The sequence below is a fragment of the Oreochromis niloticus genome, unplaced genomic scaffold, assembly GCF_001858045.2.
Source record: "Oreochromis niloticus isolate F11D_XX unplaced genomic scaffold, O_niloticus_UMD_NMBU tig00001884_pilon, whole genome shotgun sequence".
Taxonomy (NCBI): Eukaryota; Metazoa; Chordata; class Actinopteri; order Cichliformes; family Cichlidae; genus Oreochromis; species Oreochromis niloticus.
The window spans coordinates 26,282-42,217 of record NW_020327493.1 but is presented as its reverse complement, the minus strand read 5'-3'; positions in this window follow the sequence as shown (position 1 = coordinate 42,217).

Here is a 15,936-nt window from a genome sequence, read left to right as displayed (position 1 = left end):
CTCTGTGTGTTGTTGTTTTTTTTTTGTATTTGATGTTGAACTGTGTATTGTGCTTGTGAAAAAAAAAAGAATCTATGAGGCATGGTTTGTCAGTTGGTCGACATGGGCCCAAAAGCCTACCGGTTTGCCGATAAACGTTGGTCGACATGGCCCCAAAAGCCTACCGGTTTCCGGACAAACGTTGGTGGATATGAGCCCAAAAGCCTACCGGTTCGCCAACGAACGTTGGTTGACATGAGAAAAAAAGCCCACCGGTTTGCCCACAAACGTTGGTTGACATGAGCCCAAAAGCCCACCGGTTTGCCCACAAACGTTGGTCGACATGAGCCCAACAGGTCTGTGTGTTGTTGGTTTTTTTTTGTATTTGATGTTGAACTGTGTATTGTGCTTGTAAAAAAAAATAAAGAACATTTGAGGCATCTTGCATTGTCAGTGAAAGTTGTCTTTATTTTTATTTTTTTTTGTTGAAAGACACTACACTACACTACACACAGCTCAATGGATCTCACCACACTTCTTTGTGTTGTTCTTTTTTTTTATTTGATGTTGAACTGTGTATTGTGGTTGTAAAAAAAATAAAGAAACTATGAGGCATGGTTTGTCAGTTTGTCGACATGGGCCCAAAAGCCTACCGGTTTCCCAACAAACGTTGGTGGACATGAGCCCAAAAGCCTACCGGTTCGCCGACAAACGTTTGTCGACATGTGCCCAAAAGCCTACCGGTTTCCCGACAAACGTTGGTGGATATGAGCCCAAAAGCCTACCGGTCCGCCAACGAACATTGGTTGACATGAGCCAAAAAGCCCACCGGTTTGCCGACAAATGTTGGTCGACATGGGCCCAAAAGCCTACCGGTTCACCGACAAACGTTGGTTGACATGAGCCCAAAAGCCTACCGGTTTGCCGACAAATGTTGGTCGACATGGGCCCAAAACCCCACCGGTTCACCGACAAACGTTGGTTGACATGAGCCCAAAAGCCCACCGGTTTGCCCACAAACGTTGGTCGACATGGGCCCAAAAGGTCTGTGTGTTGTTGTTTTTTTTTGTATTTGATGTTGAACTGTGTATTGTGCTTGTAAAAAAAATAAAGAACATTTGAGGCATGGTGCATTGTCAGTGAAAGTTGTCTTTATTTTTATTTTTTTTTTGTTGAAAGACACTACACTACACTACACACAGCTCGATGGATCTCACCACACTTCTTTGTGTTGTTCTTTTTTTTTATTTGATGTTGAACTGTGTATTGTGTTTGTAAAAAAAAATAGCGAGACATCGGCGAGAGGTTCTTGGAGCTCCATGTCATGGCCTGCCACACACTGACGATTCTTCAACCCGGGCACCGCCATGTCTCGCACGATACGTATTTGACAGAACGTGGTACGTTCCATGTCCGACCTCACCGCGTGGACACGGGTGATTTCGTCTTTGTGTAAGGCTAAGGCCAAACTAGACGAATTCCACAGGTGCCACACATTGGCCTCCGCTCCTCTTGTCAGGAAGCAGTGTTCCTGTAGACTAGGAGCCGTCTCGTCAGTAACAGCGGGCTCGGCGTCCAAGTCCATCGGTACGCTGGAAGGTTATGTTCGTGTAGCAACTGTAGCAACACAGCACTTACCGTGTGTAAGCCACTTACCCGGTTTGATATATGTATATGCACGTGTGGGTGTGAAGAAGAAGAAGAAGAAGAAGAAGAAAAAGAAGGAAAGTTTGAGGAAACAGAAATGAGGTCAAGTTGACAAGGCGTCGAAATGAACACAGCGATACTTACGTCGTTACTAGAAGCTAGAAAGTGGATAAACGCCGAGCCCTTGTACCCATCGCGAAATCTGTAGATCCTATTCTCGGGACTACCGTACACGCCGATTGGTTTCTCTTCCTCCTTGAACGACGGTAACCTCTGCAGTTCTTCCATGGCAGATTCTACACCCAATCTCAACGTAGTGCACATGTGGTTATTTTGAGCCTGGACCATAACGTTGATGTCCAAGTGCAACAACACAGACGCTAGGAGCAGTCTCATCATCAGACTCTTGCCGCACTGCCTCGGTGCTAGGCAAAGCGTGTACGGATTTGCGTAACGCTCAAAGTCCTTCTCTATGTGATACCAGTGACTTTGCGTGGGTTTCGAGTGGTCATACGCCTCGGATCCCAGGGGAGCTAGTCCGAGTTTGGACAGTAATGCGTGTTTGTACTTGTAGAGATCATCGCCCAGTTGAGTGAGCGTAACACCTAACACCACACCTCGCAGGAGTTCAATTTGAAAGGGTTCCAGTCTCATGTCTTTGACTTGGAAATATTCAAACACCCGGTCGATCATGCTGCCGAATCTCCGCATGACAGAATGCGAGTCCTGCTTACTAAGGGCGTTGGTCATTTGCAAAGTCCGCATTCTCGCTCGAGCTCCTTCTAAGCCGAGCCCCTGTATCAAAAGGGCTTGCGCTGTGCGATTCGTGAGCAACTGCTTGTACTCGGCGATCATTTCGGTGTGTTCCCTCTCCTTCTCGCTGTCTCTCGTCAATTTGGACAGTCTAATTCGGATACAGTCCACCGACACCCCGATCGGAGCTACTTGAGATGTAACGATGGGATCCCTGGCGAATTCTGTCAACAGCCACTGGGTATCCTCCGCGTACGGGGACAACGCACCGCGGTGCAACATTGCCACAGCCGGAGAGTGTCGAGCGGACGGAAGCGAAAAGTATTTCGTCCAGAACGACGGCGTGGAACTCTGTCCCGCGCGACTTCTCACGAATAGCCCTGCGTTGTGTCACACGGAAAAAGAACTGAGGTGTCCCACCAAGGCCTCTCTGATGCAGTTTGTCCTTCCGCATAAAATATACTTCAGATACTGCTGGTTATTTTCGGGTACACCTACAGACAACGGCTACATTTTCACCAACGGAGGGGATGCATTAACCGATAGAGATTTGGTCGAACGTAACAGAATTATGATGACAAGCGAGCTGCCCCACGACGTGGATCTCGAACGCCGGTGCGATCGGCGACCCAGGGCGCTCAGGGCCTTTTGGTTAACCAGCGAAGGCGATTTGGTGTACGTGACAAGTAGTTCGGAGGACATGAAATTCCGGTCGATTAGAGCTAGAAACCGCAGTGTGGCACTATCGCTGTGGACCAGCAATCCGGAGCTGTGCGGTCAAACGATGAGGGAGTCCGCGTCGGCCTATTCTAACCTCATCCGCATATGCGAACACGCTAGCGTGTCTAGCAACGGGAGTTTCTATAATCTATATGCCAACTACCCGCTGCCCGTGCAGGGTGAACCGGACGAACTCGCTGGCTGCGAGCTACGCGTGTGTGAGGAAAGGGACGTGCGCGCCATTCGGATTCACGACGGGGATCAGCTTTTGGTGTACCTCAGTCCGATGTACGAGAAATACTTTGACTTTATAACGGACCAGAACAATGCCGTTGACCTACGGGATCGAGTCGAGGCGCTCGGGGCTCGATGGTTGGTGGAACACGATCGTAACGAAATGTTGTTCACCTTGCGCGTAAAACACAACTGGTTCACAAGAATGTGCATCGGAGTCACAATGTTAATGGCTGCCATGTAGGCTAGACCGCATGTACCGACGAAACAGTACTAACACTCATCGGACAACTAGTCGTACACATGCTGTAACTCAGTGTATCCACGGTGGACGTATACATCTAGCTTCACACCATGACGGAGCAGCTTAACCGAAAAGGAGCTTTGAGGATTAAGATGCGAGAACGTGACATGTGTGCCTTTGCCAGTTGGCGAGGTGCCGTCGTTGCCGGTGCGACTCCTTACTTCCTAAGCAGAAACCAATGCTTTTCTGAAATGGCTAAACGGGGACCGGGGTATATTGCCCTGACGCATGGCCCCGATGGCGACCTAGCCACGTTGGAGTTGTTTACTAAAGGCAAGGGGTGCAATAAAGGCAAGGGGTGCATCTGGAAATACATAGTCGGCCCAGACGAGACATGCACAGAGTACGTCTTGTCTTGTGGCAGTGGGTCCACCGATCGGATTGTGTTTCGGGATCCAGACGGGAAATGTGTGGAGTATGTCTTGTCTTCTGGCATCGAACCGCCCGATCGCTTTGTGTTTCCGAACATGGAGTTGCTCATGCGGTATTGCAGAAAGCAGGCCACCGAGCGCTCGGTTGATAAAGATCACTACGACATGATCAGAGGATTGGAAAAGGCCGACCGAGACGCCTGGTCGAGGGACCAAGGGATCTGCGATATGATGGGAGACTTACAAGTAACATCAGACCGCAACGCTGCTTCCTACGACGGTGGACTACGCCCGGTGAAGGCGACATCGCCACCTCTTGTCAACAGAAAGAATAAACCCTCCCTGGACCGGGTTGAGCGCGACACACACGGGGATCGGGCTGTTGTACGGAAATCGCTAAAGCCCCCGTCTCGTACTCGCGAACTAGAGGAAGGCTATCCTCAACCGCCACCGAAACGCACCCCTAGGGAACGTGGGGCATCGAGGGCTGCTGAGTGGACTGGCAGCGAGGAGTACGAGTGGCTGGCAGCGTATCGCGACTGAGAAAAGTGCCGCGGTGAGATCACACCGCAGAGCTCCCCAAGTTGGGGAGACACGAAAGCCATACTGAAGAAGACAGCAACTATCAACCATCCTCCAATAAATGCCAAACATCACCCACCTAGTGTATCGCAAGTGATTATGTGTTGATGTTTCTGTGCTGACACTGACCTGTAGATCATGGAATTTGCATGCTTTCTGCTTTGTACCACATTTAACAATAAATGACCACCGTAGAACAACGTGTTGAATGTCCCATCTTTATTTATTCTTGTGCCGTTCAAACCACACGCGTCAGTTACCAGACGCGTGACTCGTACATTTTGTGACAGCTAGTTGTTAGGTTATGCATGCTTGGGTGTTTGTCTACATTTGTCCCCGTGCAAAAAGTATAACCACATCATCAAGACTCAGTGTCTCAAAATCAAAATGAAATAAGGCCTGAAAACAATGACACTGTCCACATTGTACACACATCTCAACGGCTTTATTCGAGGGGTTACACGTAACGTATTATAGTACAGAGAAACATGTGACATTCTGCGTTCCGCCAGCAACAGAGGCACCATTCTCTTGCTCCGTGTTACGAGCAGGACACGCATGCCACTGGACGACATCGTGGTCATACATGACATCGTGGTCAAAACACATATGCCACTGGATGACATCTTCATCTTCCATTGCTTCCATCAGCGGCCGTAGGCGGTCGAGCGGTTCGCCACGCTCGTGTGCGAAACACATAGGACACTCCCTGGGGGTTTTGTCGAGACCCGACGGCGATTCCACTGTCCTAGGTCCATCGGACGCCTTTGAGCTTATACAGTCTGAGTCCGAGTGTTGTGTGGACGGACGCCCATCAGCATCCAAAACCTGCGATTTGTCCGTTGTAAGTCGGTTGCATTCTCTGAAACACATTGTTGGTAAAAGAAAAACATCGTGAGGAAAAAGCTCAATCCCACACTGCAGGTCAGCATCAACATTAAAAAACACAAGGCCCTCTGTGTATGATAGTAACGGAGGGACTTATTGTAGTTTCCTTATTGTGTAAAGCACCAGATGCCCTTGGTGCGATGTCCCACCGCAGCCTGCGAAGCTGACACGTATGAGCTCGGTGAAACACCAGGTGATTTGTCGCAGCAGCTCAGATGGATTTGCGTGTCCGGTGAAACGCAAGTCGCCCGTGTAAATTATATAGTCTCCGCGAAACATGGCGATCAGACCTTCGTAGTCATCCGACATGATGCTAGGGTACGTGAACATGAGACCCGATGCACCCTTGTAGCGAAGAACCGCATCGCGACAGGACAGTGCTTCGACCAAATCGTTGGCAGGTTTTACGTCTGTGAGATGCACCACCTTTGCGGCAAATAGCTTGTGTGCTATGTAGTAATCCGTTACGCCGGAACGGCTCTCCACTGACAATATCTCAGGTATGGTGGGGAATCTGATCCCGTTAGCCTCGGTGATCAAGCTAGACAGGCAGCCGGCTCCGTGTTCGAAACACACCGGGGTGGTTCTCAGCAAAGCTGCTATGCTACCGCATATTCTCTTCCACCGATTAGCAGGATGCTTCTCATCGGGGTATTTGCGGCTGATCGCGATGCCGTCGCGAAGCAACACATGGTCACTGTGAGTGCATTGTGTAGGTGAACCCAAAACCAACCTGGTGTCGTTCTTCTCCATAGTTGCGAGCTGGGGTCTCGGAGCAAGTGCACCGTAAGCCATCCTCGCGCTCCATACATACAGCCAGCATATTCCTAGGTCGGCCGCTCTTGGCGTCTAGGTCGGCCGCTCTTGGCGTCTAGGTCGGCCACCCTTGACGTCTAGGTCGGCCGCTCTTGGCGTCTAGGTCGGCCGCTCTTGGCGTCTAGGTCGGCCACTCTTGCGGCCGTCTGTGAAACATGGTACACAAAACACACACACACAAACACACACAAACGTCAGTGTCCACGTACCGACCACATATGTACCAATTGATGTAAAGTACGCAGCATACACAAAAATACATATACTATACACAATCTTCATTGGAAACAAACAGAACAGTGTGTACCGAACAAAAAGTCTCTGTCAGCATTCTAGGTCGGCGGTTGCTCGTTCTCAGTCGGTCCGACTCACTACACCGAACCCTTTCACAAGGGTATAAAGCCCCAAGGCTCATGGTGTGTTCGTCGATTGCGAGTGGGTTTGCTGGAAAACATGTGGCAGTCAAAAGCTTGCGTTCGCATGCTCCTCAGCCTGCTAGCACTTTGGCTGGAGTGTTGTAGCCAAAGTGCGATTGGCTACGCTGGCAAAGAACAACTAGCTGTATTTGGGAAACTGTCTTATTCACTCCGATTACCTGGCTATTTGGAAAGCCCTACTTCTGTCTTTCGAAAAAACGGTCAGATCGTCAGGCCAGCTAGCCACCATCTGTATGAAGTGACACTGGATTGGGGTACCAGGTCACCATTCGATTTCTTACTTGCAACGACGAAGGGCAATATGTGTTAGGCGGGGAGAGATTCACTGTCATCGCCACGCCAATCGATCGAGGTCAATATTATTACACGTCAAAGGCACGCTGTGGAACGGGAAGGACGGGGTGTAGCATAACAGAAAGCACGGCAGTTATCACTCCGCTAGATGGAGTCAGCGCAATTTACAAGTTTCACCTTGAGACTCCCGACATCTGGCGTGTAATAGAGATATGGAACCACACTATGAGCTCAGCACAAAGGCTGACCGGTGGCTGTTTTATAACCCCAAACGGTACGACGTTTGCGGGGCGCGGCAATGTAAACTACAAGTATTTCATTTACACACGACAAAGTGCTAAAGCGGATCAGTCCTGTTCACAAGTCAGTCGGTCTCTCAACGCTAGTCCGGACGCCGATCCACTCGATGATCCTGCCACTGGGAGCACGGCAGAGGAACCCGAGCACATGACACCCCAGACTACCACTCGCTGTACGTAGTACGCACATATGCCCAGCTGCGATAACGGCATCGCCGCGGTTGTTGGATGGGGTGTCAAGTAAAAAACAAAACAAAACAATGCACTCTTGTCTTCCTTAGCATGTACAGACGACTCCCGCATTGACATACCCAAATTGGACCCCCTGCAGCCCGTGGACACCACCAAAGTGCAGCTGTATGCCATTTTAGCCAAACGTAAGCCCGCAGAATGCCACTCGTGTGTATGTTTGTGTAATTTATAAACTACGTGTTAGTTACCATGGTATATGTTCACAGTTGACAGCATAGAAGCCACGATCAACAAAGTCAACGTTTGCTGTTCCAACGCCAGCCGCAACGGAGGACTCGACGCCAAAGTGTTGCTCGTGCCACTGTTTGCGTGTCTCTATATGTGAACAACGATGCTGTTGGGGTCTGCTCAGTGTCAACATGTGGTATTATATGGACTCTGGTTGTATGCATAACAATCTTGTCTTCCACGCAAATAAAACAAACATGACTGCACAATGACAAAGAGAGTGAGATGCTTTATTGGATGAATGCACAAACATATACACATACATATGCGCGTCCCCACATCGCAACATAAATGCACACTAGTGTGTGACAAATGAGCGATGGTGGTGGTACAACTGCAGAAGCACTTCGCAGGTGTTGATGTTGAACAGAGTCTTAGTGGTTTCGCACGTGTCGATGTCTGCCGAGGTAATGGGTTGCGATTCAGTGACGCACCTACGGCGCATCAACCAGTTCATTTCTCTGTGAAACGCACTGTTCCATCGATGACCATTGGAATTGGAATCTGAATTGCGCAGGACCCCTGACCGTTTAGCTCTTTTTGGGGGCGTTGAGCGGCCATGTGACCCACGGGGTTGCTGTGTCCGCAGCCGACTGTGTCGATCCTGTACAATACCCCTTGTGAGACAGGGGCGAGCTAGAGTACTCGCCGGTAGAGGTTCCGGTCTCTGAGTCTCGGAAAACACAGCGGGCGACTGAGACTCTGGTTGCTCCAGTATCAGTGTGCCTGCTGGCGGATCACGTATAACAATGACATCACAAGATCCGGGTTTGTTTTCAACGTGATATCTTCGAACCAGCAGCTCGGATTCCCCCGTCGCAGTCGAGCTGTGTATCGGAGCGATTGCGTTGTTCACGTCGTCCGTTCTTTGGTCTTTCACACATAGAACGGACCATACATGATATATATTACGAAGCTGTGCTAAACACAAACATGGTCTAATCCAAACTGCCTTTCCTTGTCTGTTATTTTGTATCATATTTCTAAATACACAAAAGTTGTATTAATTATTCGTATGTAACAGTTAAAACAGCGCACCACATACAGTCTCCACAGAACGTAACTACTTTGTGCTCCGGTGTACCAAAAGAACTTGTGATTCGAAGAAACTACCGAAGTGACCATGTTTTCAAATGCCGCAAGCCGCAAGCGCGCAAACGCGCAGCCCGTGGACGACATGACCAGGGGGCTATTGCCACCTAAGAAAACCTGGCGAACAGCGACGTTAGGCAGACCGGATTGGGACACTGGAAACGCCTTTACCATCACTTACGATGTCATACAAGGTCTCCCTTGTGTGACGTTCATGAGTACGCATCCAACCGTGAATTCTGGCCATAAGGTTCTACTCACGCTTGACAGCGCTGGTGAGCAGCTGTTTGCCGACAAAGTGGTCATCCCGCTCAGGGTCTTTCTGGATTTACTGCACATGCATCTCACGCATAATGAAGACAAATATCTGTACTTGTACACCGATGCATTTCCTAGTACGGAAGACCCCGACGTTGTCGTACGGGACATGCCTGCTAGCTGTGCGGATGTAGGTTGTTTCCACACGGTGGCAATACATGGTCCGACTGAGGACGAGGAGGAGGAGGACGACGACGACGAGGACTACCCCAATGGCAACATCGCCGAACGCATACGCATGCCTCAGGATGAAGAGGGGAATGACAACAACTGGCCTAAGATCCCCGAAGTGTCAAAGGAACACTTAAGATACACCGGTGTTCCAGGCGTATGTTGTACTATAGTCAGACAGCCTAGAGGGCCACTCTTTCTCACCACCGGTCGCTGGCTCATTCAAAATGAGGATGGAGAGAAAACAACCATGATGGCCGCGGACTGTGATGCGACGGAGTATGTGTTTCCTTTATGTCACACTGAACACCTACCGGGCCTGGTGGCTGTTATTCACCAGTGGTTGAAAGGAGATTACCAGAAACTGGGCTTGTTAATCACGTGCAACGTGCCGAGCAACATGACGCTGATACCCAAGCCCATGGAAGCGAAAAGAGTATACCCTCGCCGTTATAGACCAGCACTGGCCCCTGCTCTCCAAGCCAACGGATTTGTGGCACACGTCGTACGAGGGTAACGTTTTGCCCGTCGAACCGGAGTACGGCATATGCCGTACTGCAATGATCAAGTGTCCCCACAGCAAGAGACACTGTCCCATCAAGAAGCGTCGTTAACATAGGAGACATTGAAATGCGACACCGTTGTCGACAACAATGAGAGTTATGTATTAGGGATACGTGTCACGGCTTCAATGTCTGTGCTGTTTTTGTGCATGTAACAATTAAAAACAAAACAGATTCAACTCTATACTGTGTCTTTGTGTTTCCTTGTCATACCCGCGGTCTGAGTTTATTATATATGTCAAAGCATTCTTTCTAAACACACACAGGCACACGCACGCAGACACACACACGGATATCTATCTGTGTATACAGCAGAGATTACCACCAGACCGCACTAGAGAGCCACATGGCGACATTAAAGCGCAACATCAACGACGAGGACACATCGGAGTGTAACGCCACTCCGAAACGACAGAAAACACAGCAAGATCCACAGGGCACCGTCGACCGACACCAATGGGTATATGTTGATGTAGGACCCAGCGAGTGGAAGATCGGACATTCTTTTACCATTCAGTACATCACACCGACAATTGGTGTGCCGTGTCTGAAATTCACCTCCCTCACAGAGTCCGTCTCGCAGAGCTGGCCTTGCAAAGTGCATGCCAAGGCGCCCCTGGGGTATTTTGCAAAAGTGCTATGCATGCCGCTGAAAGGAGTGTTGGATTTACTACATGTGCTCCTAACAGGGAATGTAGAGTTGGTTGAGCATGTTGGTTACAACGGTGCTTTCCCTAAACCCGATACGCACAGTGACGGATGTTACTTCAACCTAGCGGCGATTGCCTCTAGGTTAACTGGCATGATGGTCCCGGAGTGCATGAACATCTCGGCGAGACACGGCGATATAGCACGGCGTGTAACCGGATACTGGGGTGTGTACAAGCAACCTAAAGGCCCGGTGTTCATCAGCAGTGACACATGGGTTGACTGGGAAAACGAGCCGCTTGTGTACGGGGAGAATACTGCAATCGAAGATTCAGTGCTAGAACCCCTCATGGGTGACGCTCAGGCCTGCGAAGACTCTGGGTTTGAAGAAGACTGCTGTGAACTGATAGACGAGCGCGACTGCGATCTAGAATGCAGCGATGCAGACTACGAGGCCGACACCCACCGCGATGATACAGACTGTGGTATACGGTTCGACGAAGAAGACGACAGTGGCATACGGTTCGATGAAGAAGACGACAGTGACATGCAGTACGATGAAGAAGAAGAAGAAGCAGAAGAAGAAGAAGAAGAAGAAGACTATGACATTCAGTCCGATGACACAGGCGACGACGATCCCACCGAGGAGTCTGTGTTTCCCTTGTGTCACAGCGAGCAACTACCAAGACTGATAACCGTTATACACACGTGGTTGGAAGACATGGACCACAAAGCTCGAGGTCTTCTGGTGCGCTGTAAAGTACCGGAGCGTATAACACTTGTCCCACAGCCCACAAAGGAAGCTGGTTACGAATACACACCGTTCAATTGTGCTGTGCACTGGGTACATTTGACGGACGACGAAGTTGCGGCCATGAATATGGTCACCTACAACGGTATATGACAGAGCAACGGCTCACTTGTCAAATGTGATGACGACGATGATGATTTCAATGTACTTGCTTGGCCATGCTAGTGTTCACTCAACAGTGTTTCAGTGTCTTTTTTGTGTAATTGGGTAACCGGATGAATAAAGAGAATGTGTGCCACATCCCATCGTCTCCTATCTCCTGTTTGCTAATATCATTCAATTTTATAACTGCTAGAATCACAGACACGCAGACAAAAAATTGGGCAGTTGACATTAAAGTTTATTGGGCTTGCTATTACCATCGCATACACACTTTGTAGCATACATTCAGAAAGACATATACATATACAGTCAGACAATATCATCACCATGGTACTTTATGTTTGTCTTATCGGGTAGCCACAGGCGAGATGCGGGCGCTTTGTAACGAGGATCGTTGGTGTCACACCACAGCATGCATTCTCCGTGTTGTAAGTGGGTACGATACACATTACCCAGGGTGGGGATTTGGCTCAAACGACCCTCTATCAGATTGTCAAAGTCCTCCGGGTTTTGACAGATCAGTCGCACCCTGCGATCCGCTGTAAGCAATATGAGTGTGTATGTCTCGAATAAACACAGATACTGTATGGGAACTGTTATGGTTTAGGGTTGTCTTTATTTCATAACAACATGAAATTGTGTAAACTACATAAACATTGGAATCACAACACACCATCAGCATCAGTATCATCATCATCATCATCATTATCATAGTAAGAAGGAGTATTCCGGTTAGTCAGAGTCGTCGTATCCGCACTCTGCGTCGCTGTCATCCACCACGGACAATTCCGCAGGTGCAGAATGTTCTGTCTCACCGTAGCTATCGCGGGCCACGTTGCTAGCTGAAACGTGTGCAATCTTGCTACTCTTGTTGCCGCCGGAGAGCGAGTTGGCGGGTTCTTCCTCGTCCCTGTCCTTTCTCTTCAAAGAATATTCCGCCCAACGGTTGTCGCTTCGATCGGCCTCCTCCCGTCCGCGTGTCGACGTCTGCGAGGCAGGTGACGGGCTCGGCTTCTTGGTCGAAGCCGAGGGCAACGAAAACAGACCGGTCACTTGGATGTGTTTCTTCTCAATAGCGCAGATCAAAGACTCAAAGTCCTCCGCGCTTAAATCCACCGCCAACATTCGTACCCGGTCGATGTCTATGCGAGGCACCGTGAAAGATACCTCCTTCTCGATATTTTCCAGCACATCGTCCACTGTGCTTTGCGTGGGCCGCATCAAACACTGGAGTTCCGAAGAGTCGTCTCGGTGATACAGCTGTGTCTTTATGCAAGTATTGCTAAACACGTTGACCAGGTAGTAGCTGCCCTTGTTGGAAAATTTACAAGCGGCGTAGCTCTTGGTGCTGTTGGTGAACAGCCTCATGTTACACATCGCCAGCAGAGGGGCATGCACCATACCCTTTTCGTTTTCGTACAACTGCGTCATGCTCATCCTACTATTGTTGCTGAGGAACACGACCCTGTTGTAGGACAAGCTGTTCTCTCTCATGATCTTTTCCACTAGCTGCCTGGTGTCCCCCAACATGTTCAGCGACGTGCGTATGTATTCGGGCAGTCTGTAGTCTTCGGCCTCTAGCCATTCCAACGCGTTGAGATCGAGGCGCCCTCTATTCGAGGCGTTGCTAAACATGGGACCTGTGAGTTTCAAGAGTTTGCCGAAAGGGGTTGTGAGCGTGTTGAGCGTTTCCTGGTTGTCGTTCTTAGGCAGCTTGAATTTACAGCACATGCTCAGGGCTGTGATGCTCCTGCATACGGTCATCATGTCGCCGGACTTGGTCCCGTAGATGCATCGTGCCATCTCGACGCACAGAAAGCCAGTCACCATTATCATCGTCTGCCTAAGGGTAAGCGCCAGCGTTAGCCCGCACATAGGCAAGGCGCCGTGCACCGCGGTGAGCTGGTACTTGCTGTTTGGCGTCAGAGTGGGCTCCGTGAGCATATTGGCCACGGGGGACTCCTTTGCGGGTTTCACATGTGCAACTTCGGTGAATTCCCCCGAGTTGAATCTGTGATGATATCTGGCGTACATGTACACGTCTGTCACGGTGTCGGCGCAGCGAAGCACGGGTTTGTACGGCGAGGCCAACGTGGCACGAGCACCTTTGTTGGCGGGGGGCGTCTGGAGACTGTACGCCGCGAATAGCATGTTACTCATCATTGTTTCTTCCATTACCCCTAGGACGACGGAGGTGAACGTCCCGTAGGACCCCTGGCCATGGAGTCTCTTCTCTTCGGATCCGGTGAACACTCGACCGAAATGGAGGACCGCTCCACTGTCTTGCCTCGCAAACCCAACGCCCGTCACACAAAGGCAGCTCTTGGTGCGCGTTCGCAGTTTAGACCACAGGTTCCTGCTCTGATGTCGTATGGCCTCGGATAACTTGGTCATGGAAAAGTTGACCGTGGCCATGACGGGTTCGTCGAACTCACTGTTGGCGTGACAAGGCAACATATTACTCAAGGTGCCGATGACGCTCGACTGCATGTAGGCCATGACATTGTCGCACACTAGGCATTCTGCTATCTTGACGGCCTTCTCGCCGGTTTGCCCCCCCATCAACTGCAAGGCCTCGGTTTTGATCATCGTAACCCTGTCGCCCATCTGAGGCGCCACGAACCACAGTTTCCTGGCATCACGCTCTTGTAGCTTCCAGCCTTGCACGCGGTTCAGAATGCTGCGCTCCGTCCATTCCAGATCGCCAGAAGTCGACACGTCCTCGCCCTTGTCGTTCAACACGTACCCCGTGAACAACCTGTAACCGGCCACTCTGGGTGTGCACTCGGCGAGCGATTTCCCGTCTGCCTTTTTCTTCGACCTACTGGATTGCTGCTCGTAGTAAGGGACGAACATAGGCTTCAACAGCGTAGCTGCGCACAGGGGGTGACGGAGGTTCGTCTCGAGAAACACAGATGATGCCACGCTCATAATAGTAGCCAGGTCGGTCTCGGGCATTTGGCTACTCACGAACACCACCATGAGCTGAATGAGATACAAGAATAGCATGTGTTCGGGTTCCTGTCCGGGACTATGAGGTATCTCTTTTTCGATGAGGTCGGTCTTGTTGAACAAAGACAGAAGGCCTCGCAGTAGAGCCAGAACGCTTTGTTTTGCTTTACTTTTAGTGAAAGAGGCAAACACGCGAGGGGGTTCGGCGTCGTTGTTTTCGTAGTCCTCCAGTCGTTGACCGCAAGGTAGATCCTCCGGGTCACAGGGAGGATCCCCTGTGGTCTGGGCGTACACCGCAAGGACCCTCTCTCTGGTGAACAGTCGACACAGGCCGTGGAAGAGCGTGCTCTCCAGATCGACGTTGACTTTGGGTATACTCTGCAAGGCTAAGAAGTGCCCCAAGTGTTAGGCGTGTATCTTCAACACTTCGTCGGGGAACAGGACCGGTAGGTACAGATGGAAGACGACGGGAGAATCGAGGATCACCGGCGCAAAAGAACTGACCTTGCAAGGGTACCCGATCCCATCGTCGTGTGGTCCGGTCGGTATGCAAAAGGGGTCTTGCTGCAGGCGTACCTGGAGTGTCTCAGTTTGGCGTGCCATTATAAGCAAAGAGAGTCAGGTTCCCCCTCGACGTTAAGATCCGAGCTTATAAAATGTTTGTCCGCTAAATCCAACGTCCCTCTCGTGGACGAAGTCAAGACCGTCTGCCTGTCTTTGTGGCGTACTCTGTCGTGCAGCCTGGTCGAGCGTACGGGCGAGTCCTCCTTATCGGACGAATCCACGGTGGTGCAACTGGCCGGGTACGAGGGTGTCCTACGCTTAGCGCTGCTCGCCGATTTCTACAGTTTTCAAAAGCAAGTGTTATATTTTGATCAGGAACAAGCTGAACACAAACTCAGGCTTGTGACAGTCGAGGCTTTAAAGTTTCTGGCCAGCCGAGGAAGGCGCGGGACTCCGCCTCCTGGACTACATAGGTCGCCTCCGACCGAGCAGTCGGTAGGGGCTGCAGGCAATACAGCCCCACGCGCAAACGCCACAAAGGGACACTTTGACGAGTAGGATATTAGCTTTCGCACAGCTGAGCCCGTTTACCGCGGGGCGGACTACCGAGACCGAAGAACCTACGAATCGCACGAGGACCACGGCCTCATAAAATGGTCCAAGCTCGTGTACTCCGCGACGAGAAAGTCCTATCACACCAAGTTGATCAACGCCTTTCAGGTAGTTAAGACTCTGGGGCATCCAATGCTAACGTTAGCGTCCGAGTGGGAGCTGAGTTGTTATTACAAACTCGCGCTGGCGTACACGACGGACACCCCGTTGGAGACGGCAGCGGGCTGCATACCGAAGCTACGCGAAAGCGTCAAGGCTTTCCACCTGGAGCAATTTCAACGGCTGAGGCAACTTCCCCCGGAATCGCAGATGCTACTGTATGCCGTGTTAAACTGCCACATCAATTGGGTCGACCACAA